This window comes from Panthera leo, chromosome B4 (assembly GCF_018350215.1).
Source record: "Panthera leo isolate Ple1 chromosome B4, P.leo_Ple1_pat1.1, whole genome shotgun sequence".
In the NCBI taxonomy this organism is placed as follows: Eukaryota; Metazoa; Chordata; class Mammalia; order Carnivora; family Felidae; genus Panthera; species Panthera leo.
Genome location: NC_056685.1, coordinates 93,058,859 through 93,081,942, shown reverse-complemented (window position 1 = coordinate 93,081,942; position 23,084 = coordinate 93,058,859). Strand labels below are relative to the sequence as shown.

General features: G+C 38.2%; 1 protein-coding gene across 2 annotated transcripts in view; it reads right to left on the bottom strand.

The window, feature by feature from the left end:
* RAP1B (RAP1B, member of RAS oncogene family) overlaps positions 1-19,758 on the bottom strand; it is a 45,243-nt gene extending 25,485 nt beyond the window's left edge. For both annotated transcript variants that reach the window (XM_042947116.1, XM_042947117.1), the window contains exon 1: positions 19,595-19,758. The gene's annotated coding sequence lies outside the window, so the exon portion shown is untranslated. The remainder of the gene's footprint in view (positions 1-19,594) is intronic.
* Positions 19,759-23,084: the final 3,326 nt, after the last annotated feature.

Below are 23,084 nucleotides of genomic sequence, written 5' to 3'. Positions count from 1 at the left end.
TAACTGTTGGTTTAAGACATTAAAATGTAGTGTTCGTGGGGCACCTAGGTGGCTCAGTCAGTTGAACATCCGACTCTTGATTTCAACTCAGGTCATGATCCCAGGGTTGTGGGATTAAGCCCTGTGTTGGGCTCTGTACTAAGCATCTAACATGCTTAAGATTCTCTCTCTCCCCCTCTGCCTCTGCTCTTGTGCTCTAAAATAAATAAAAAATAAATAAATAAAATAAAATAAAATACAATGTAGTGTTTGCACTGTTACCTCACAATCAAGCAGGGTCTACAGAACAAAGGGCTATGTGTACACAGAAGAGAATTCTCTGCCTATACAGACATGTCGAACAAGGCTCAAGAAAACTATATGGATATTTAAACCAGACCAGTGGATATTTTAAAGAAGTAGGGGAGTTCACTAGGAAATGAGGACATTCTGGGAAAAGGGATTATGAATGTATGGTGTGGAGGGAGGGGGGAGTGGATGGACAAGGAAGGGGACCCTCTTAGCTTGAGAGTTTGACCTGTATTCGACAAGAAACTGAGACAAAGAGTTTGCAAGCTGGGAAATGATATGACCATATCTGTATTTCAGAAACCGAGTATTAGTTTTCTGAATTTTGGGAATTGGGTAAGAAGCTACCACAGGTGAGAGATGGTGACCTAAGTTAGGGCAGTGAGAGAAGGACATGGTGACTGACTAGATGGGTGAGGAAAATGGGATGGGATACAGCATGATCAGACATGGATAGTGAGGCCATTAAACCAGATTGGGAGCCTAAGAACAGACTTGGTTCAGTAAGTATCTTATCTTTTACAATAGGTCTTAAAAGATGGCGGGGTAAAAACTGACAATGGTATAGACATGGTAGTAGGATTTATTACTAAAGAGATTAGGAAGAAGATGCTCAATGTATTCAAAAGGCTTCAGGCATAGAAGAGAACATTGATTTGTTTAGCAAGACTGTAAATGTACCATGTATAATGTTCCACTCAATATTCCTGGCTTATTAATTGAAATATATAATTCATTTAGATGACTACAAATCTCAATTTTAAGGTTTATAGTTTTAGTTAAGTCTTCATCAAATGATCTTTGATTTGATGAAGGCTTTTATCAATTTATGAATAGAAAAAATTAATACTGTACAAAACCAAAAGCCTTCCTAGGCTTAATGAGTATCTTGGGGCAAAATATTCAGTAACAAACTTGTGTTGTACAATAAACCATAACATATAAAAATCATTTGCCCACAAAGTGTCAAATAGTGTCTTTACACTTGCTTCTTCTCCTCCTTATCTGAAGCCTTTTGTGACCAGGGCAGTAAATATCTTGCATCCTATTTTCTCATTTCTTTAGGATTAAACAAGTAAGTACTGCTATGGTGACACCACTGCCAGTGTTTACTTCACATTCTTTTATTAACATCTAGTCTAAAGGAAAATTTATCTATTAAAAATCAGCCAAAACTACTATAAGCAAAGTACAGATTCCTTCCTTCTTTTGTGAAAAGAACACCATTCTTTCTCAACTTCAACCTAAAATTTTCCATTTTCTTGTCTTCTCAAGTTTTTTCATCGCTCAAATCTGATCTTTACATTTCTATATAGGAATATAATGTTGGGATACGTTTGCTCTAAAGGCACAAGTAATTTTTCTACAACAATGTGGTCCAAGATACAAGCTGGCAAGTCTCACAGACTGGCAAAAAGAACCATAAAAAGCTAAAACAACATCAGAGGATTCTATTCACATTCTTAAAACAAGAAAAAAAGAGCGTAACAACCAAGCAAACTATTCCAGAAGAGCCTATTTTAGCCAACAGATTAGTCAAATTAAAGATGCTATTATTATTTTACATATAGCCCCAAGAGGTACAGTTAAAAAATTTAATCATTACAAAATGGGGGGGGGGGGAAGGAAGGGAGGAAAAGGGGGAGAAACCAGGTCATTAATGTCCTTTTGGTATAAAATATCAATATTTTGAATGGCTCTTTCCCAATAATACCACCAAGGCACGGTGCATGTCCCAGAATAGTTAAGCTACTATGGCTTAACTGCTGATAAAACTTGCAAAGATTTTTGGTAATTTTAAGTTATATACCTGCTATTAGAGAGATTTCAGCCATGGACTTCTCTGACTTATATACATGAGGACATACAAAAGCCAATTCCAGCAAAGGAATGACTAGGCACAGACTGTCCTAGACATTTCTTTAGAAACAGTCTCTGCAGTGCAAATCTATGAGCAAAACTCAAACCACTGTAAAGGGAACTAAGAGAAAAATTTCAGGTCACCTCAGACTTTGCTTTATTTAATACAGTGCACTGAAATAAAGCATTAATCATCTGACAGATTATGCAATTTTAAATTAAAAAGTTGAGCAGCACCACGTTCTCATAAAGTCACCAATGATATGTCATACACAAATATATTCCTAAATAGATCAATTAAGCAAGTGCACTTTTGTATCTTCATTTGAACATTTAAAAATGTACAATACTCAGAAACTTAAAAAATAAAAGCTGAAGTGCCCCCCAACACCTCCTCCCGCCAAGCCAATCACCTAGTTACCAGGCATTTACTACACTTCTTAGAAACTGTGCCAACAGTGATATGCAAAGGAGATGGCTACAGCATAAAGTGGAATCAGGGTTACCAAAAGTCCTGGTTTTAGCACTGTAAGTCTTGTGTCCCAGGAAATCCTTAGTTCTGAGCAAATAAAGGTAGTTGTTCATCTTAGTAGGAATACATCTTCATATGAATTTGCTTTCTGTTATGTTTCACAATCTTAAAGATACGAGAAGCTTCTGGGTGGCTCAGTCAGTGGAGTGTCTGACTCATGATTTCGGATCAGGTTATGATCCCAGGGTTGTGGGGTCAGGCTCCACCTTGAGCATGGTGCCTGCTTAGGATTCTCTCTCTCTCTCTTTTTTCCCTCCCACTCCTCTCCCCTGCTTGCACATGTGTGCACTCTCTCTTAAAAAAAAAAAAAAAAAAAAGAAAGAAAGAAAACAAAAGAAACTGCAAAGGCTTAGAAAACATCTTGCACAAACTTGGGGTACGACATAGCTTATCTTTTTCTGCAACAGAATCATACTCTTCTCTGAAATAAAATATGGAAATTAAAAACCAAATTGTGTGTGACACTATGCATAAGAGCCAAGTGGAGTGTTTATATGGTAACAGACAATATTCGTATAGCATTTACAATTTACTGTATATCTTGACACGAGTTTTCTCATTTGGATACAAGTCTAGGGACGTTTCTCATAAAGAAACACTGTCCCTTGCTTAATTAGGAGTACCTTTCATCTAATTAGTATTTGAATATGCCTTAAGTGAAAGTCACAATGAAGGTTACAAAGATGAACAAAACATACTTGGTCTCAGGAAGCTTACAATTTTGTAGGAAAATGACATAAAAATATGAAAAATATCAAAAGAAACAAAAAATATTGTGAAAATCTGAAGACAGGTCAGGGAGAGATTTATGAAGAAGGAGGCAAATGACCAAACGGCACAGCACTTCAATAGGAAAGAACATACTAGAGAAAAGAAAAGTGAAAGCAAAGGCACAGAAGGCAACAAAATGTAGGAATATGAGTAGACTCCATAGGAAGCACAGTCTGAATGGATCTCAGGGTATAAATGGGAAAATAAAAACAGCAAGAAGGTCTACATACAGTTAACATAATATAGATCTCTGAGTTTGGTCAAGAACCTTGTCTCATTTTAAAGAAAAAAAAATTTTAATGTTTATTTATTTTTGAGAGAGAGAGGCAGAAACATAGGGAGACACAGAATATGAAGCAGGCTCTAGGCTCTGAGCTGTCAACATGGAGCCTGATGCAGGGCCATGAGATCATACCCTAAGCCAAAGTGGGATGATTAACCGACTGAGCCACCCAGGTAGCCCTAGAAACCTTGTCTCATTTTTATAAGCAACAGTCCTAGACATTTTGAAGAGAAACATACCAATATTGAAAAAACTAGAGGTACTTTTTAAATGAATAAAAATAGTTCTAACAGAAGGCTGGACAATACATCTAGAAATATTAAGCATTTTATTAAGATGATTTAAATATGGTCTACTTTTAAAATGCACCGGTTTGCAACAAAAACCTATAATGAGTTGATGAAAACTAAAATTAAGAGATCAGAAATAATGTACTGCGTGGAGGAAAGAAACTGCAAGAGACTGACAAAAAGTTAAGACAATCAGTAATTTCAGCTTCATTCTACAAGACTGTAGGAATACTATGTACCTACTATGTGCACACAGTGCAGATACCAGATATACACATCAAGGCTATTTTTTACAACAGGATGTTAACTTTGATGCCATAGCATGTGACATCCAAAGCATACTGAGATTACTTTTAGTTAATACCGCTACCACACAACATGGCACCACTTAGGGTATTTGCGTTAAGATCTCACTTATACTGACAAATGAGGCAGATTCCTAGGGCAGGCCATACTTTTCCTCAAAAAGCTGCTTTGGATCCATCCAAGTACATAATACTCAGTTATGACTTAAATATCTCATGGCCAGGGATCTAAGTGTGAAGTTAATTGCTGCATAACCAGCACTTAACAGTTGGAATACAGAATGCAATTATTTGTTGAATGAATCAAAACCAGTTTCTTGCCCTAGGGTCTGGCAAACTCCAGACCTCAGGTCAAATCCCATTTACTGTCTGTTTTTTTATAATTAAAGTTTTGTTGGAACACTGCCACGCAATTGCATATTGTCTACGGTTGCTCATACTACAATGGTAGAGTTGAATGGTTGTGACAGAGACTGTATGGTCCACAAAGGCTAAAAATTTATGATTTGGCACTTTACAGAAAAAGTTTGCTGATACCTGCTCTATAAGCTAGAACCTCGAAGTAAGGATAGATCTTGTCCACTAATTCACTGGTGGCCAACGGGTTTTAGCTCAAACAACAACTCAAAATATCCTGGAGTGCAGTGTTGAGAAGGATTCTGAGACCAACTCCGGTCTCAAAGGGAAAGATTACAGTTCTTAATTATCAATGACTACTGTGGTTTAGGAGGAGAAACAGGGTTGTAACTCTAAAAACACTGAAAACTTCTGTTGCAGAAAACTTTATTTTAAATAACTAGCACTGCTGTTTGATAGTTTACAAAGATGTATTAATTAGCCACAAAATAATATGCACACTCTCTCCCCCCAAAAAACGTGAAAGGAATCACTGAGAATGGTTTGCCTGAATGCTGAAGACTGTCTACCAAAAACAATGACTTTGGATTCTGGCATAGTTGCTGATGCTCATTTTTACAACATTCATTCATTCATCATTCATTCATTCAATATTCATTCATTATTCACTTGGTCAACAGATTCAGTTGTTTAGAACCATTCCTAAGGATGATTAAACAGTGTTACCAGGGGAACCTATGGCAAGAAAATAAGCCCCCAACATACCCCAAAACTCAATCAAGCTTTAAAGATAAAACTGAAAAGGGCATGTTGGGTAAAGTACATTTTTACATTTGAAGCTAAATTAAATCTGCCCCCTTTGATTCTGGAAGTAGTTAATAGAGCAAACAGTTTAACATTAAAGGATTCATGCCACTGGAGCTCTGCAAAGTTTCCCTTTAGATTATTTTAGAAAATTCCTTTGTTGGGGCGCTAAGTGGCTCAGTTAAGCATCCAACTTTGGCTCAGGTCATGATCTCACTCACGGCTTGTGAGTTCGAGCCCCACATCAGGCTCTGTGTGGACAGCTCACAGCCTGGATCCTGCGTCTTCCTCTCTCTCTCTCTGCCCTACCCCTGCGCGTGTGCGCGCACGCTCTGTCAAAAATAAATATTAAAAAAGAAAATAAAATTCCTTTGTTTGCTGGACCTACCACAAGTACTTGCACCCTAGCTATAAAGGAGGCTGGGAAAACTAGTCTCCAGCATTTTTATTTTCTACAAAGCAAGTTGTTAAACAGGACTTATTTAGACCTGTGTCTTTTCGGGGCGCCTGGGTGGCTCAGTCGGTTAAGCGTCCGACTTCGGCTCAGGTCACGATCTCGTGGTATGTGAGTTCGAGCCCCGCGTCAGGCTCTGTGCTGACTGCTCGGAGCCTGGAGCCTGTTTCAGATTCTGTGTCTCCCTCTCTCTCTGACCCTCCCCTGTTCGTGCTCTGTCTCTCTCTGTCTCAAAAATAAATAAACGTTAAAAAAAAGAAAATTAGATCTGTGTCTTTTCAGACACTGGTCTCTCTAAAGGTAAATGTGAACACACACATCTGTGTATCTATAAAAGACATTTTAAGGCAGATATTACATTTCTGTTAGATGTACTCTGGCCCATATAGGCCACACCCCAGAACGACAGGAAGTAAGGAGCCATGCATGGGATATGGGAAGAGGTAACAAAACCACTGCGGGGAATGGTGACAAGGAGGGTCTCAAGATCAGATCAAATTTAAATCTGAAGACCCAGAAGCCTACAAGAGCTAAGTGGTATTACAGCAGTGGTTATCATATTGATGACCTCTCATCATAGTAGGGATTTTAAGTGTTTGTGTGTGAGTGCGCATAAGTCTTTAAAAGCACTTCTGAAAGACTCTGATAAAACCTCCTTGTTCTTCCTAAAGTCCCTAAGACCTACATTCCTAGCAAAGGTCAGTTCACCACAGACTGTCTTACTCATCTTTTTGCCTTCAAATAACTGTCCGCCAATTTAGTAAAGAAAAAGAGGGTCTCTCTGTTCCTCAGGTCTCCAGAAATCAGATTCTTCAGTAATTTAAATAACTTGCTCTCAATGTCTTAACTTTCACAAGTCACAGAAAAAGAGAAAACAACCACTGCAAAGAGATGACCATTATTGGAGGTAAGAAAGCTAATGATGTATTTTTCTGTTCCTAGGTGAAGTCACATCTTCTCCAAGTTTGCTGATTTGTCATTTCAGAATTTAATACTAACACCAAAGATGCTTAATAAAGTCTTCTGAACAGGTTGCAGAATCAGATAACTACAACCACAGAGACATCCCTATTTGTTAGATACAATATCTGCTTTCATATATTTCAAGCAAATGCTACACTAAGTACAGTTTATGAGCTGTTAGGGTAGAGGTAAAAGAAATCAGAAGTGAGGTGCTTTAGTACTAGCAGGTAAATTAGAATTTAAGTTAAGGGTAGATTCCAGAACAAACCAAACCTGTCTTCATAAATGGAAGAACACCACGACTATTTCTTTTAATATAAACACTCAAATTTTACAAAACACCACCATCTATAAGGATGGGGGAACATTTTTTTTAAAACGTAATTTTACAATCTGTTTCAACATAAGGCTGAATTCAGAAACAGAATTAGTGTCTTCCATGAAAGAAGGAATAAATGACTGCAAAAAATATTTTATTTCATTGTACTGTTAACCTCCTAACTAGGATTAAATGACAAAGCTTAATGTGACTGCCCTCAAATGCATTTGAAACCATAAGAGGAATGCCATGATTTAGACTGTGGGTTCATAATTTGCATGACTAAGTTACATTCTAAATGAAATTTCAAGCCCAGGACATTCCTAATGGAAAATTCCCTAGTAAACCTGCCAAAAGTTCAGAGGAGAAAAATTAACCAACTGACAAAAAAAAACAGTGGAAGCAGAGGTACTTCCCATAGTTTTCTCTTGTAATTTTAGTATCTCAATCTAAGTAAGCAGCAGTTTATGCTAGCTGCTTAATGCCAACACTGGTTTATGCAACTAATTGTTTTATGAAGTTATTTTTAACTAATTTAAGTTCTTCCTTTTACACTTTGCCATGGCCAGTTTGTTCAAAGATGCTTCTCAGTTATTGAGTAAAATAAAGTCCATTTAGAAAAATAAAATGCATGCCACACTTTGGAAGCCACAAATAATGCTTGTATTTGGCTTTCTCATACATTACTCACTTACTTGCATAATTAGTAGGTCAGTAAGTACTTTTTTTTTTTTTTTTTTTAAAGTAGCTTCAGAACTTGCCTGTCTTGGCAATTCTAAGAAATAGAAGTCAGTATCCAAAAAATAGCATATACATGTTTGCATTCTTGGACATTCGTATATACCAAATGAATGGAGAAAAGCAATGAGAACCAAAGTTTGGGTGTTAATTAGGTTGTTAGAATAAGGAGTGCACATGGGGAAACCACAAAAAGTATGCAGGGACTTTCTGTAATCAATTCTGAGTTCCAAAGAAGCATCTTCAGATATTTCCTTCCTTCCTTGTCAAAAACAAGTGATTCCATCAAGGATTTCTATTTTTTATATATTTATGTATTTTGAGAGAAAGAGCATGTGTGTAAGAGAGCATGCATGCATGGGCAAGGCAGGGGAGAGGAGAGAGAGAATCCCAAGCAAGCTCCACACTGCCAGTGCAGAGCCCAACTCAGGACTCAATCCCAAGAACTGTGAGATCATGACCTGAGTTGAAATCAAGGGCTGGATGCTTAACCGACTGATCCACCCAGGCACCACCCACCCTGCTCCGGATCAAGGATTTTTAGAGATCAAGTCAGCCCTATATAGTATTCCTATTCCAACCTCCTATTGTACTCTTACTTCACAATTAAATGTATCATGTAATTTTTAGAAACCTTATGAACTGGGAGACAAACTACATGATATCTTACAAGACTTTAAAAATCTACTAAGAAATTGTGGCTAATATATGAGCTGTCAATCATTAAACATTTTTTAAAAAACCACTTATTATGTTCCAGGCACCAATATACACAAATGAATCTTCACTATTTCCAAACATTTAACTGGATTCTAAGGAATTAGGTGGTTTTCCCATTCCTTAAGAGACTCATCACCCTAAACAGGGCATTCCAGCCTGAATCTGTGTCGAAAAGAATTGCTTGGCAGAGACTGTTTCTAAGCTAATGTTTTCAGACCCTGATGTCCTCCCCAAAGACACAAAGTAATAAAGAGTAAAGTCTTTCTAACAATTTTAGATCCATTTTTCATAGAAGATATAATTTTTTTACAGAGCAAAACCTCACCTAAGTACTACCATGAGGCTATTTAAAGTTTTTATTCATCCTATTCAGTGTGACTATTCATGTTTCACTTTAGAAATATTAAGAGTTTGAATACTCTTACTAATATTCAAAACAAATCTTTCCACAAAATTCTGAATTCCAAAACACCTGGGACCAAGAATTCTAAGTGAGGGATTCTGGGCCTATAATTCATTTCATAAACATCTATGATAGCAAAACACTTCTTTGAAAAACTTTGCATTTTCTAATTTCCGTATTGTTGCCTACCCTGATTCACTGATGGTCTAAACCTTACGTTCTCTCTTGATATCATGTATAGATCATACCCACCTCATTTTTTAGGTCTTTTTGGACTAGTAGAGCCTAAGATTTTTCACTATTCCTCCGACTCTATAACCATTCATCTCTATCACTCATTTGGGTATCAATTATTATTATTTTGAACTGCTATTTAAATTTCAGATTAACTTTTCATGTCTTTGCTAAAACCTTTTGTGCATAATTACGTGATTTAATTCTAACATATAGTAACTGAGAACAATTAGCTCTCAATAACATTCAGTCAGATGAATGAGTCCTCAAGAGACAGATGCCCTAAATAATGAAGAATTATAGTTGGAAATAGATATAACACTTAAAAAAATTAGTGTAAATGGTCTATGATGGGAACTGATAAACTACGGAATACTTTATGTATTTTTCTCATTAAAACAAAAAATTGTTGAGCACTATGTGCCAGTTACTGGGCTAACCATTTGAGATTGTGGTGGCAAAGTGACATGGTATTCCTGGCCTCCTGAAACAGTTTAGAGGGCAAGAGAGAATAAGTGGATAAATGTTAATTACTGATTATGATAAGAGCTATGACGACAATAAACGGGATACTCCTTTATATAAGGTGATCAAGAGAAACTTCCCTGTAAATGTACAGCTGAGTTAAGATATAATGTTGACACTGAGTCAGAACTACAGAGAGCGGGAGAAAGATCACACTAGAGAGTAGCTGTAAACCCCAAATCTCAAAAGATGGTAAAGGGCTTGTTGGGTCAAGATCAGAAAGAAGTTCAGTACGGATAGAGCTTTGTTAACAATGGAGAAGAGATAAAGTTGTGAAATAAGCAAGAACTGGATCTGGTTTCTATTTTAAGACACTGGGGGGGGGGGGAATTGGGACTGGAGGATACTACATGATCTGATTTACATTTTTTTTTTTTTTTTTTTTTTTAAATTCTAGGTGTAGACTGAGCTAGATGAAGACAAGAACTGAAACAAGTTAGGAAGCTCCTGTAGGAGTCAAACAAGAGAGGACTGGCTTAAACAAGAGTTAATACCACAGAAACACAGGATTTTAGCGCTCAAAAAGACCTAAACAGCCATTTAATCAAACTTGCTTTATGGAAAGATAAGTCCTAAGAGAGAAGTTAACTTGTTCAAGGTTTTACAGCCAGTGCCAGAGAGAAGCCTGAGACGCTTAGGTCAAAATTATAATCACTAAGCCACGCTACTTAACAGGCTGGAATCAAAGGTCTAGCAACTACTGAAAACTAGCACATCATTCCTCAAATTTACCCCTCAAGCTTCAAGTCATCAGCTAAAGCTTATGCGAAAAGTAAGTGTCAATTTGAGCACCTGAAGGTTCAGAGGAAAGTACATAAAGGGTCTGTCTGTTGAGGAATAAAAGTACTCTCAGCTCACACTGCTTAGTGACGGAACTTTTACTTTAAACCCCACACTCTCAGATAGTTAATATTAATTTATCTTCTACCTAGGACCCTTTCTTTGGTAGACAAGATGGATTAATCACTAAAACATCACAAATGCTTTTCAAAGTGTTTATCATTCCTGTTCAATCAGAGCTCTAAAGTGAATGCAGTTAACAGTAGTCTTGATCATTAGAGAACGTCTTAATCATCTTCCTTACTCTTTTCTGCACTATTTCCTGCCCTTCTACCTCTTCACTGCCTATTATCACCATCATCACTTTCATGTCAACAGAAAAATGTTATGAATGCTCTTCTGTTCTTAAAAGCTTGCACATCCTGTCTTCTCTTTGTTGAAGATGATGAAGGTGACAGGACTTTTGAAAGAAAAAAATGTATAAGAAAATCTAAAATAGAGGAAATTTCATACAAAATTTTTTTTCAGCTAGCAACTAAAACTGCATAAGCAATATCCAGTGCTATTAACTGTGATTAATTTGGGTGTCCTGAACCTAAAATATAATCTCAGTATGTTCCTTAGTTCAGAACAGCTGACCAGGTAATTGTTTAATATAAAGAGAACTAAAGCTTCCTATTAAATTCCCTCCCCCTCACTGTGGAATTAGCTTTTGTAGGCAGGAGTTCTATAATGCTTACTCCTCAAAGCTACCCCAAAGTTAGCATTTTTACACTTACTCCTCTACACCACTTCACGCCTCTGCCTCTTCCTCTTCTGTCAACGCTGTTCTTTCAAACAGTGGAACTCAGACTCACTACTCTTCACAGAACACATCCATTTTATTATCTCTAGGGAAATAACTGGCACTAAATTTCTAAGAAATTAAGTACAGTATAAGCTACAACTTACCCACCTTTCATAATCTGAAACTTATTACTTGAACTGAATGCAGATTAGCCTAAAACTCCTTTAAAATTTGGAACTGGGGTGCCTGGGTGACTCAGTCGGTTAAGCGTGTCTGACTCTTAGTTTTTGCTCAGGTCATAATCTCCCCGTTTGTGAGTTCGAGCCCCACATCATGCTCTGTGCTGACAGTGCAGAGCTGCTTGGGACTCTCTCCCTCTCTCTCAAACATAAATAAACTTTACAGTAAATAAAAAAAATAAAAGATTTGGAGCTGTTCTATGACATGAAGTTTATAAAAATCCTTAACAAGGATTGCTACAACTGTTCCTAAACAAGCATGAAAGAAGAACTTTCAGAAGAACTTACATTTGTTTTAAAGGTATCTACTAAAGGGGCTCTTGGGTGGTTCAGTCGGTTGAGCATCGGAATCCTGATTTTGGCTCAGGTCATGATCCCAAGGCCGTGGGATCTGCATTTGGGTCTATGCTAAGTGGGGAGCCTGATAAAGACTCTCTCTCCCCCTCTTACCTTCCCCACCTTGTGCATGCTAAAATTTAAAAAATACATACATTTTAAAATGTATCCACTAAAGGTAGACAACACAGCAAATTCTCAGGTCAAAGAGACATTATTAAACTTGAAATGAGAAGAAAATTGATAGCTTTACTACAGGAAAGCTACTAAATATTCTAAAATCATGAAAGTCAACTATTAAAAAAACTACCTTAAGGTTATGTCAGAATTTGGGCACACGTACAATCTATGTAGAGATGAATTACCAGGTGTACAAAACAAATATTAAAACCAAGAAGTAGGCTTAAAAAATAATAATCAGCTAATCTGTTACTATGATCAAAAGTTGAATGGAATGCTCAAGAAGCCTATTAAAAAAGTCAACCTAAAATGACTACATATTAATAAGAGATTTCAAGATGAAGCACATGAAAACATTGCTTCACATTTATCTATGGTTCCTATTCTTACATTCCCCTCCAACATAAATCAAAGATGGTAAACACTGAGAACAAAGCATGGAAAAATGAGTGTACAAAAAGGTGAGTAATAACCACACAGATGGAAACATTTAGCAGCCTTAAATGTCGATATTCTCTTTTGATACTACACCAAAACTTGACAACTGGTTGCAATATACTGGAACGGAAACCTTACCAAAAAACTTTAGATCTGCCGAAATATTAAAATCCATTGGTTTAATGGAAGGATTTCTTACCCACGCATGATTTTGTAACATCATGCATTGGTCACTTAGAAAACGCTTGTACAGAGTTATGTGGATCTTCAAATGTTGACACATTATATATTCTTTTTAAAAAACTATCTTCTTTAACATCACTAATATCATCAGAAAAATTTTTCTAAATATTGGGAAGCTGTCAAGAGCACAGTGGCTGATATAAATTTTCCAAAATTCTAATTTTCACTTGAAAACTGGAACTTTATCATTGACCATAAATACTGTTGATCCTTTCCTTAAAGCAACAGGCTCATTTTGTTTATTATGGAGAAAATGTCTCCCCAGTACCCAAGTCTGAATAACTGTAGTTTTTCAGGGATTCTTTAAAGTAAAAATGGTATTCATGAAAAAAGTGGCTGGTTCAGCTTGCAACTCAAATTACGCAAATGCTTTTCCTATAGACAACTGTTATATCTTCAATATGCCAGCAAAAATAGTGTTTCAAGCAATCTTTTCATTCTGTCATAGTATATTGAAATAATATGTACAAGAGCCAAGATTTGATTAAAAAACAAAAAAACAATTTTTTTTTGTTTTTTTACTTCTTCAAGTGCATTTAGGTGAGTGAAGTTTTTTGTTTCTGGTTTTTGTTTTTTTGTGCATGGCAGTGAAGAATACAATGACTATGAATACAGTGTGGTGCTCTGACTTGACCGGTTCTAAAGTGCCCTAAATTTTACCCACCACTGCTTTCGTACCATTGGTACACATGTCAACGCAGTAAAAAAGGTAAAGAACATCTCAGTATTATTGTAAAATCAGTTTTGAATGTGAAGACTCCTGAAAATGTTCACGCAACCCCAAGGATTCTTTGGAGCATACTTTGAAAACCACTGAGCTAGACAATTTGTTACGCTGTTCACAATCACAATGATTTTGTCTTAGTCCTTACTCATACATTAATAACAGTCTTAAAAATCAACTTCAGCTGGAAGAAGCAATGCTACAGAGGAATAAAAGTTTTATAGAACAAGAACGAATACTACATTAGTATAGTCTCTATAATAATTTACGGATAATACTCCACTTAATCCTCAACAACCCAAGGGATGCCTGGGTGGCTCAGTGGGTTAAGCATCTGACTCAAGTCATGATCTCACAGTTGTGAGATCAAGCCGTGTGTTGGGCTCCAAGCCCTCTCCCCCTGCCCCTCATCGGTGTGTGCACTCTCTTAAAAAAAAAAAAAAAAAAAAATCCTCAACAACTCTAATATATGTTATTTTTCCCACTGAGGAACCACGAGTAGGAAAACTTCAGAAAGGGAAGTACAAATTTTGCCTAAAACTTCACTGTACTGGTGGAATTATAAGTCATATTGTCTTCTTTGTATTCTTCTGCATTCTAAAACACTTTAACAAGAAAATTAAAAAGACAAACATTTAAAAATGCAGCCAATCTTACCAATACAAACCCAGTGCAATTTCAAGTTGAAGAATTTCAAGAGCAGAAGAAAATATACACATATTTATATACTTCATCCCTATCCTTATTATTTGTACAGTATAGAATTCAAGATTACCAAAGGATTCCTCAGTTTTGTTATCAAGTAACTTAAACATAACTTATAAACCTTAGAAGTAGCAGCTATAACTTTGTTAGCATAAAATAGTAATATTCTCACTGCAACCTTAAAACACAAGGTAACAGTTGGATGGAATATGCATACCACTTTGACACCAAAAACCTATTAATTAAACAGTTTATATTTACAGTTTTTATTTTATCGATACCCTCAGTTCCATTAACTTTCAGAAAGTCTCCCAATTTTTTTTAGAATAAAGTGACTTGGAAAAATATATTCCAATGTATAAACTTTAGAAGTATAAATTTTAGAAGACACAGATAATTAGAACTTTATTTTATATAACATTTTCCATTTCCTTTCCAGAAGCCTTTGCCAAAAACTGCTATTACACAGACAAAACAGATTTTCTTTCATCTTTTTTCTCTTCCCACAAAGCAGAGGAAAGCAACAGGTAATCTACCAGTGAGGCCATCAGTTCTGTGTATGTTTTCAAGAAAAAGTTATTTAATGAAATGCTAAGTTTTGAATAAGAAAAAATGTCTATTTTGTTAAAAGTACATATTTACTGATAAATTTTCAGAGCAAGTACTGAAAAATTCAGCAAGATCTATAATGTAGTGAAGGTGCTGATTCCAAGTCAATAATTTAAAGCAATCAAAATTATTTATAACTGTTTTAAATAGATGTTCTCTTCCTTTAATATCTTTATTGAGTCTATCTGTACAACAGTTAAAAACATTCAATTCCTCACCACTGGAAAAAACTACCTAGCAAATTATCTCCTAAGATCAGAATCCAGTTTAAATTTAAAAGGTCTCACTGGTTACATACATTAAATATATAAGGTATATAAAGGAGCTTATCTACAAAATTATAAAATAGCATAACTACAAGAGTAAGCTTTAGAAGCCAGCTCAATGTAAAAATCCAGAATCAGAACATTAATTACTCTCTGTGGTTAGAAAGACTAAGATTCTTAATTTAAAAGTAAACATATTTCTAGTACTCAAGTACCTCAAATACAAATAATTTTAATCATAGTTATATTCCAGATACTGTTCTGCATAATAAAAACCAGATGGAAATTCTGCAGTTCATGTTGCAAGTATTTTTTCTTTTGGTAATTTAAATATTATTTAAAACCTGGTACATTTCCCTAAATGTTCATTTCTTTCTTTTATAAATTTAAGGTTCCTTAGAAACAGTTTAAAAATTCTTGATCCTGTGTTAATGCAGAACAAAAATTCTTTTTAAATTGCTACTGAAATAATAATCACTTGCTATATACCCTTAATTTGACTAACATCAGGAATAAACACATCAAAGCTAGCAAGTATGGAATACTGGTATTTCTTTTTGTTTGGGGCACATTTTAAAAAGTTATTTTAATTCTTTAAAGGCAGCACAAAAATGGTTCTTCTTTAAATGTCTTTAAAACAGAAATTCCATGGGGTAGCTGGATGGCTCAGTCCATTAAGTGTCCAACTGTCAATTTCAGCTCAGGTCATGATTTTATGGTTTGTAACATCAAGCCCCACATCGCTCCATGCTGAGCATGGAGTCTGCTGGGAATTCTTGGTCTGTCCCCCGCCACCCCCCCATGGTCCAGGTGCATGCTCTCTCCTCCCACCCCCACCCCCAAAAAGAGAAATTCTATGGAAAAGGGATTGGTCTTAAAATCCAGTGTTCAACTAGGCTCAAAGTATAGCAAGCCAGTCTTTATTGCAAATGGATAAATTCATTCTATTTTTTGTAGCTACTGCTTCCAATGTATTCATGAGATTTCCAAAGAATTAATAAACTAAAGACTTAAGTTCTCAAATGGTAATTAGTACCTTTTGATACTACTGCAAAATATCTAAGAACACTGAAAAATATTTGGCTTCAGCCCAAGTGTTTCAGCACATGGTACTCCTGTTTATTGAAAAATTTGTTCAATGTTATAATGAATCATTGCATCAGCCAAAATATCTGTTCCTTAACTTTTTCTAAAAGAAATTTAACTTAAAAAGGCTAATAGTAAAAACTTCAGCCTAATCTCTTAGACCATGGAGTCCTCAAAAATGGTAAGAGGGGAAAAATAATCAAGGCACATATTTAATCACAACTTTATGTGGTCTTACAAAGTTTAAGATAAATCTTTATCAAGTTTTCTCTAGACTGAACATGTGACATCACTGTCATAACAAAAAAAGAGCACTTTTGAATATTTAGTTCACAAAGACTAAACTATTCCTGGTGTGTCAAATTTAGACAGCACAGATCAATACCCACTGTCTTTATATATACACATATACACGGGAACATGTTATTGTAAGTCTAGGGAACATGTTATTGTAAGTCTAGGAAAATGACACATGTGTATCAATAAGATCTTGGTATTATTCAGTAATAAAATTACCTATTTAAAATCACACATTTGGGAAAAAACTAAATATCCGTGTAAAACAGTGAAATTTTCTTTGTATCCAGATCTAGTTCACACATTAATTTTACTCCCCTAACAAATATTTATCAAATACCTACAACAAAAGTCAAAACTGAACGAGCAATCTCTCATCCCAATCTCAGACTTTCTACTTAAAACAACATGTATAATTAGTTACCATGTTATCAATCTCTGCATAGGCCTTCTACCAGTCTTGAATTACACTGAAGATACACTTAATATGATATTTATGTACATGATCAAAGTTTTAGGATTAATTCTTCATTACAACTCAATAGATGCCCCTTAGCATGGAGGCTTACTTTCCTTTCATATAGCAAAGAGAAATGTTGGAATTTTATAGTTAAGGATTATCTTGAGGATAAAATGAAAATCAGTTTGTAAAATTAAAAGGATCCCAAAGCCAATGTGTTAATGTTTATTTTTGAAGGAAGACAAAGTGCTCTCCAAACAGTCTCTCTTAAATGTTTACTACAATTAATTTTTCTACCTAAATGCTAAACCCTTATGTGCAAAGGCAAGGTTCTCAGAACTAAGATTATAATGGTGAATGAAATGGATCAGTTCCTCCCCTCATTATGCTTACATTTAACAAACTGGTATTATCTATGTGCAATGTACCACGTACATGTGCAATGTACGTGCTTTGGGGCATACAAAGAAGACATCCTGTCCTTGGACTTTACGATTTAGAGTAAAAGATAACAAAAATCATACGAATAATGACAACAGAACAGTAGCAGAATGTTGGAAGTGATAGGTGTCATAGCAAGAGAGGACTTTCCTGGAATGGAGCAGGGGGGTATTACGGAGAGAATGCAAAAGACAGAGCAGTTATTTTCATGCCCCCATCACATTTTTTAAATTCAGCCAGTGTATTATTGGGCTCTTCAGTTGTATTGATACCTCGAACATTAAAACAAAACTGGCTACAGGTGTTTTAAAGATCTGCTTTGGGGCTTCCTCAGATAAGACAACATCACAATTTATTGTGAATGCCAAACAAGAAAATCCAAGTGAAAACACTTGGTGCAGTGCAGAGTTTAAAAGCAAAGATGGGCTCAAGTAAGACACTCATTCAGGGTTCTGTGTCCTTAAAGTTATTTAACCTCCGTGACTGTCAATTTCCTCTCCTAAAATCTGGAAATGAAACTACCCAAGTGGTTCTTCCACACTATTTGACTAAGGTACCAATCGTTTTGTGTATGATTACTATCCTGTAAAAATGTAATTCACTATAAAAATACTTTATTTCTTCTTCCAGTTTCTCTACTACATACTGTCCTAAAAGTCCGCAAGGCCACTAACTAATCTTATCTTTTCTAGGCCTCAGTTTCCTCCTCCATAAAATGAGAGGGTGGGACTGGATGACCTAAATAGTCCCTTCCGGCTCTTAAAAAGTCCCATGACTCCGTTATGACTCAAATACTATTCAAGAGTCAGCTTTCAGGAGTGATAGGACTTTGAAGTTAAATGAACATCTCCCTTCTTTTAGTTACTTCTTGCTAAGATAAGGTTTTGTTGAGCAAGTCTAAACAGCTTTCTAATTACAAAAAAGTCAAAAATTTACAAGTTAGAAGCTTTAAGTTGTAAGTACTCGATATATATTAGATGCTACCAGCAAAACAAAAATCCAATTAGACTGAATTAATTTTAAAATCACGATGTTCATTTAGTGTCAACTTCTACCCCGTTAAAAATGTAATTTCCCGTTACTGTAATACAGAACTGCTTATGTTCCTTCCGAACAAGAGTTGCAGGGCAAAAATGCTTTGCTAAACTAATAAATGTGTGGGGCGGGGGGGGGGGGGTGGCGGCGAAGGGGAAGCAAATCTTGTACTTAAACTCGCAAGGATGATCTTTTCTCCAAAAGCCATCAGTTTTCAGTAGAAAAATCCAAATGGCCCAGTTAACTGGGGACAGTTTTAAATAAAATTCATGGTGCTGACAGTTTTAAGATTAGACACATCGAGATGGCGAAAAAGAGAAGACGACAAACTTCCTGGATTTTGTCTCCCTCTGTAAGAGAAAAGAGATTTCCTCTTGCTGACGAAAGGAAAGGCCCCTTTAACAGTTTTTCCCTACGCGGTGGCTGCTGCCAGACTAGGTGGGGCTCCCTCCGCTGCCTTCCTCCTGCCACTTCCCGCAACAAATGGAGCAAACCAGTCCCGTTTCAGGCAAACTTTTTCCCTGTCAGGCTGGAGCCTGCAGGGCGCCGGGGAGTGGTTTCCCCGAACGCTCCCCGTCCTGGCTCGGGGCTGGGGGAAGCTGGGTCTTCTCAAAGGACAACTTTCTGGTTTCCGTTCTAACTTCCATCCACACCCAGGAGGGCACAGGGGTGGCCAGCGAAGGGGCTCCGGCGCGGGGTACTAGTGTTCCGGGGAGCCCGGCGGGGGACGGCGGGCAGCGGGAGAGGCTGCGGCGGCCGCGGGCAGGAGGGAGCGAGCGGGTGGTGGGGGGGGGGGGTCCTCGGGCTCTCACTTCCTCCGCCATATTTCAGACATTTGACCCCTTCCGCAAAGCGCGCTGTTCCCCGGCGGCGGCGGCGGCGGCTCGTCCCCGCCGGCCCGGGAGGCAGCGCGTTCGCCGGCCGGCCGCCGGGCCCTCGCACCACCTGCCGCGCGCCGTGAAGCCGCCGCCGCGGCCGCCAGGGTCCCTGACCGCCGCGCGCGCCCCGCCCGGCCCGCGCCGCACCCCACCCGCTCCCCTCAGCCGGCGCCCGGCCCCCGCCCCGCGCGGCCGCCGCCACCGCCGCCGCTCCCCTCAGCGGCCACGCACACACTCTGCGAACCTCTCACGCTGTCACCGGGTCCCCGCAGCCCGCGTCGCCCCGTGCCTTGCGCTCCCTCCGGGTCGCTGCTCCGGCGCCACGGCGGTCCTGCCGCTGCCGCCGCCGCCGCCGCTCGGGCTGGTTTACACGCCTGACTCTGGGCGAGGTTTGGCGGTGTCGCCTTGACGTCAGGCGTTCAGCCTCGCTCTCGCTTCCGTCCGCGGGCGGGGCGCGCGGGTGCGCGGCCGAGGAAGGGGCGGGGCCGCGGGGCGGAGCGAGGGGAGCCGAGGGGGCGGGGCCTTGCGCGCCGCCGCAGCGCAGGCCGGACCCACGCGGCGCCCTTCGCGGCAGCGTCTTCTCCGCGGTGTTTCTCTCCCTGCTCTCGTCCCCCTTTCAGCTTCGCCTGGGCCACCTGGTTCGGGACCCATAGGCGTGTCGGCTTCCCTGACTTCAGCGGGTTACATGGTGCGAAGGGCTTAGAAACCCTCCGAAACTTAAAAGATGCCTTTATTGCGAACTGTAATTCAGTCACCAACGCCACCTAACAGTTGGTGCTCGCGTATTCCTTTGTGCTGGGGAAAGTGGCTGGGAAGTAACTGAGCGTGCAGTTTCCACACCTAGAGCTCCCGTGAAGGAAACCAGGCCAGGGCACGGTCTTTTTCATTCTTCAAAGGGTTTTTCTCTTGACAAGTATTTCAAACACTGGTGTCTTAACTCGGGTGAACTCTTTGTCCAAATTACCCTGCCAAACTCATTTAACAAACCTATGATCCCAAACAACTTTGTACTTAAATCAACTATTTATATGAATAAAATAAATTGGATATTTAAATGAATGACTCGGGCACTTTAACGGGTTACTCATAGGTAGATTTATGGTGAGGCTACTGGGCGACAGAAAGCATTCTCTGTTCCAAAAATGCCTTGTTCCAAAAAGGGCGGGAACTTGACAAGGGAACTTACATTATTAGAGAAAAGACTAAAATATAAATACCCGTCTTACAAAATATCAGCTCTTTTATGAAATGAAGTTTTGATGGAAGAAGAGATTCAAAGAGAGAGTAAGTGCAGGAAAAAGTCAGACTTGGGAGGTAATTGAAAACTAACGTTTGCTTAGTTCAGTTTAACTATTCTTTTTTTAAATGAATTTATTTATTTTGAGAGAGAGAGTGCGAGCAGGGGAGGGGCAGAGAGGAGAGAGAGAATCCCAAGTAGGCTCCTCGCTGTTGGCACAGAGCCCGTTTGGGGGTTCCGATCTCACAAACTGTGAGATCGTGACCTGAGCCAAAATCAGGAGTCAGATGCTTAACCCAATGAGCCACCCAGGTACCCCCACTTGATTCTTAAAATAAGTTTTTATGAACTTTGATAAATTTGGAAGAGTAATGAGAAGTATGATTAATTTCACTCCTGTAAAGAATACTAGTAACTGAAAACTAACCGAGTTAAAGAATATTCAAGAATGAATTATAATTTTCCTGTTTTCTGTATGTAAGTGCTTTCTAGGTATCTCTCAATTTAGATGAATTGAATGTTACATATTTCTGCAATTTCCATTTCCTTAGAAAACCCCTTTTTAATGGAAATTTCAAAGGCAAATTTCAGAGCAGTCTTTAGGAATTGTTATAAAATCTAAATGAATGAATTTTAAATAAATTTGACTTGACTTTGCATGAAACTTTGATCAAGTCTGAAAGCCTGAAACTCTTAAGTTCATGGAAGCAGATGTTACTTGAGTATACCAGTGTTTTTTCTTCTTTCTCTCAACTTTCCTTGACTTTCCGGCATTTGATTTATTATTATTTTTTTTTTTCAAAGCTCGTTTTAGAAGTTTGGAGTTAGGATTATTTAGACTTTGAGGGAATACTTTATTTTAATTAAAAATACATTTGTTTCTCTTTTAATAGACTAGAAATCATTACACTTGTATCATACTATTATCTTTAGGCAGAGAATGCAAGAATCTGCATGTCTCAGCACCAAACTCTTCTTGAAATCTTCACCAGGATATTCCACCGGCAACTTCAACTGGTCATGCATGCCAACTGAACTCACCATCTTTTGTCATCAAACTAGTTTCTTCTCCTTTTCTTTTGTTAATCGTATCACCATCTTTTAAATTAAACAGTTTCCCAGCCTGATCCTCCTTTCTCTGCCTTTTCTCAAATCATCAGTCAGTTGGCACATCTATAAGTAATTCTTTTCTACTGAGACCACACTTGTTTAGGTTGGCACTACGTCTCAACTCCTTGACTTTAGCCACACCTTCCTACCTTGCCTGGTGGCCTCCTGTCTATGCCTCCTGTGATTTATTCTACACGTCGTTGCCAGATGAATTATCTTAACGCATATTGAGCAAGTCAGTCTCTTCCTCAAAAAGCCTTCAGTTACCCTGTTGCCCTACCAAAATAAAATCCTTGTATAATATCTTATTTTCCTTCTTACTGAACACTGCCTTACAGTCAGAGTGGACTTTTCGCCTAGCCCAAATATAGTGCTGTCCCACTGCTCTGGTGTGGTATAGGTGATCTCCTTTGCCTGAAGCGTTCCTTCCCACTCCTGCCTGCTATTCAAGGTCCATTTACTTTCTCTAGGAAAGACTGTCTTTCTAATATAATATGGTCTGATATTTTCAATCGAACGTGGTTTATTCTCTTTTGAATCCCTGTAACACCCTATGGCTCTTTTTTTTTTTTTTTTTTTTTTTTTTTTTTTTGGTCACTTGTTTTCTACCTTCCTCCAGAACAGGAGTTTGCAAACTTTTTCTGTAAAGAGCCGGATGGTAAATATTTAGGGCTTTTGCCAGATGGTCCCTGTTGCAGCTACTCAACTCTAACTTTGTTGTGCAAAAACAGCCATAGGATACGTAACAAATGAGTGTGGCTGTGTTCTAATAAAACTTTCTTTATGGACACTAAAATTTTAATTTCATATAATTTGCACATGTCACAAATCCCCGCCCCCCTTCTTCTCCCCCTCCTCCTCCTCCTGCTTCTCCTTCTTCCATTTAAAAATGTGGAAACCATTCTTAGCCCCTGGTTGTACAAAACCAGGCAGTGGGGCTGTTTGCCCTACTGTGCTCAGGGCCAGCTTCATGGATGTGTATTGGGGTCCTGTGCTTAGAAAGGCTCAATGATCAGTTTAATGCTCTGATGTTACCATCTTGAAATTTTAAATAATTTTTGAGCAGGAGGCCTGCATTTTTTTTTTGTTTATTTATTTTGAGAGAGAGAGAGAGAGAGAGAGAGAGAGAGAGAGCCAGCCTGAACTGGAGAAGAGCAGAGAGAGAAAAGGAGACAGAGGGTCAGAGTTGTCAGCACAGTCTGCCTCAGGTCTCTCTATCTCTGTCTCACGAACTGTGAGATCATAACCTGAGCCAAAATGAAGAGTTGGATGCTTAACTGACTGAGCCACCTAGGCAGCCCAAGAGGCCCGCATTTTCACTTTGTGTTGGGTTCCCCCAACTATTAGAAGAGAAGATCCATACGATCAGGATGTGTATTTCTTGCAT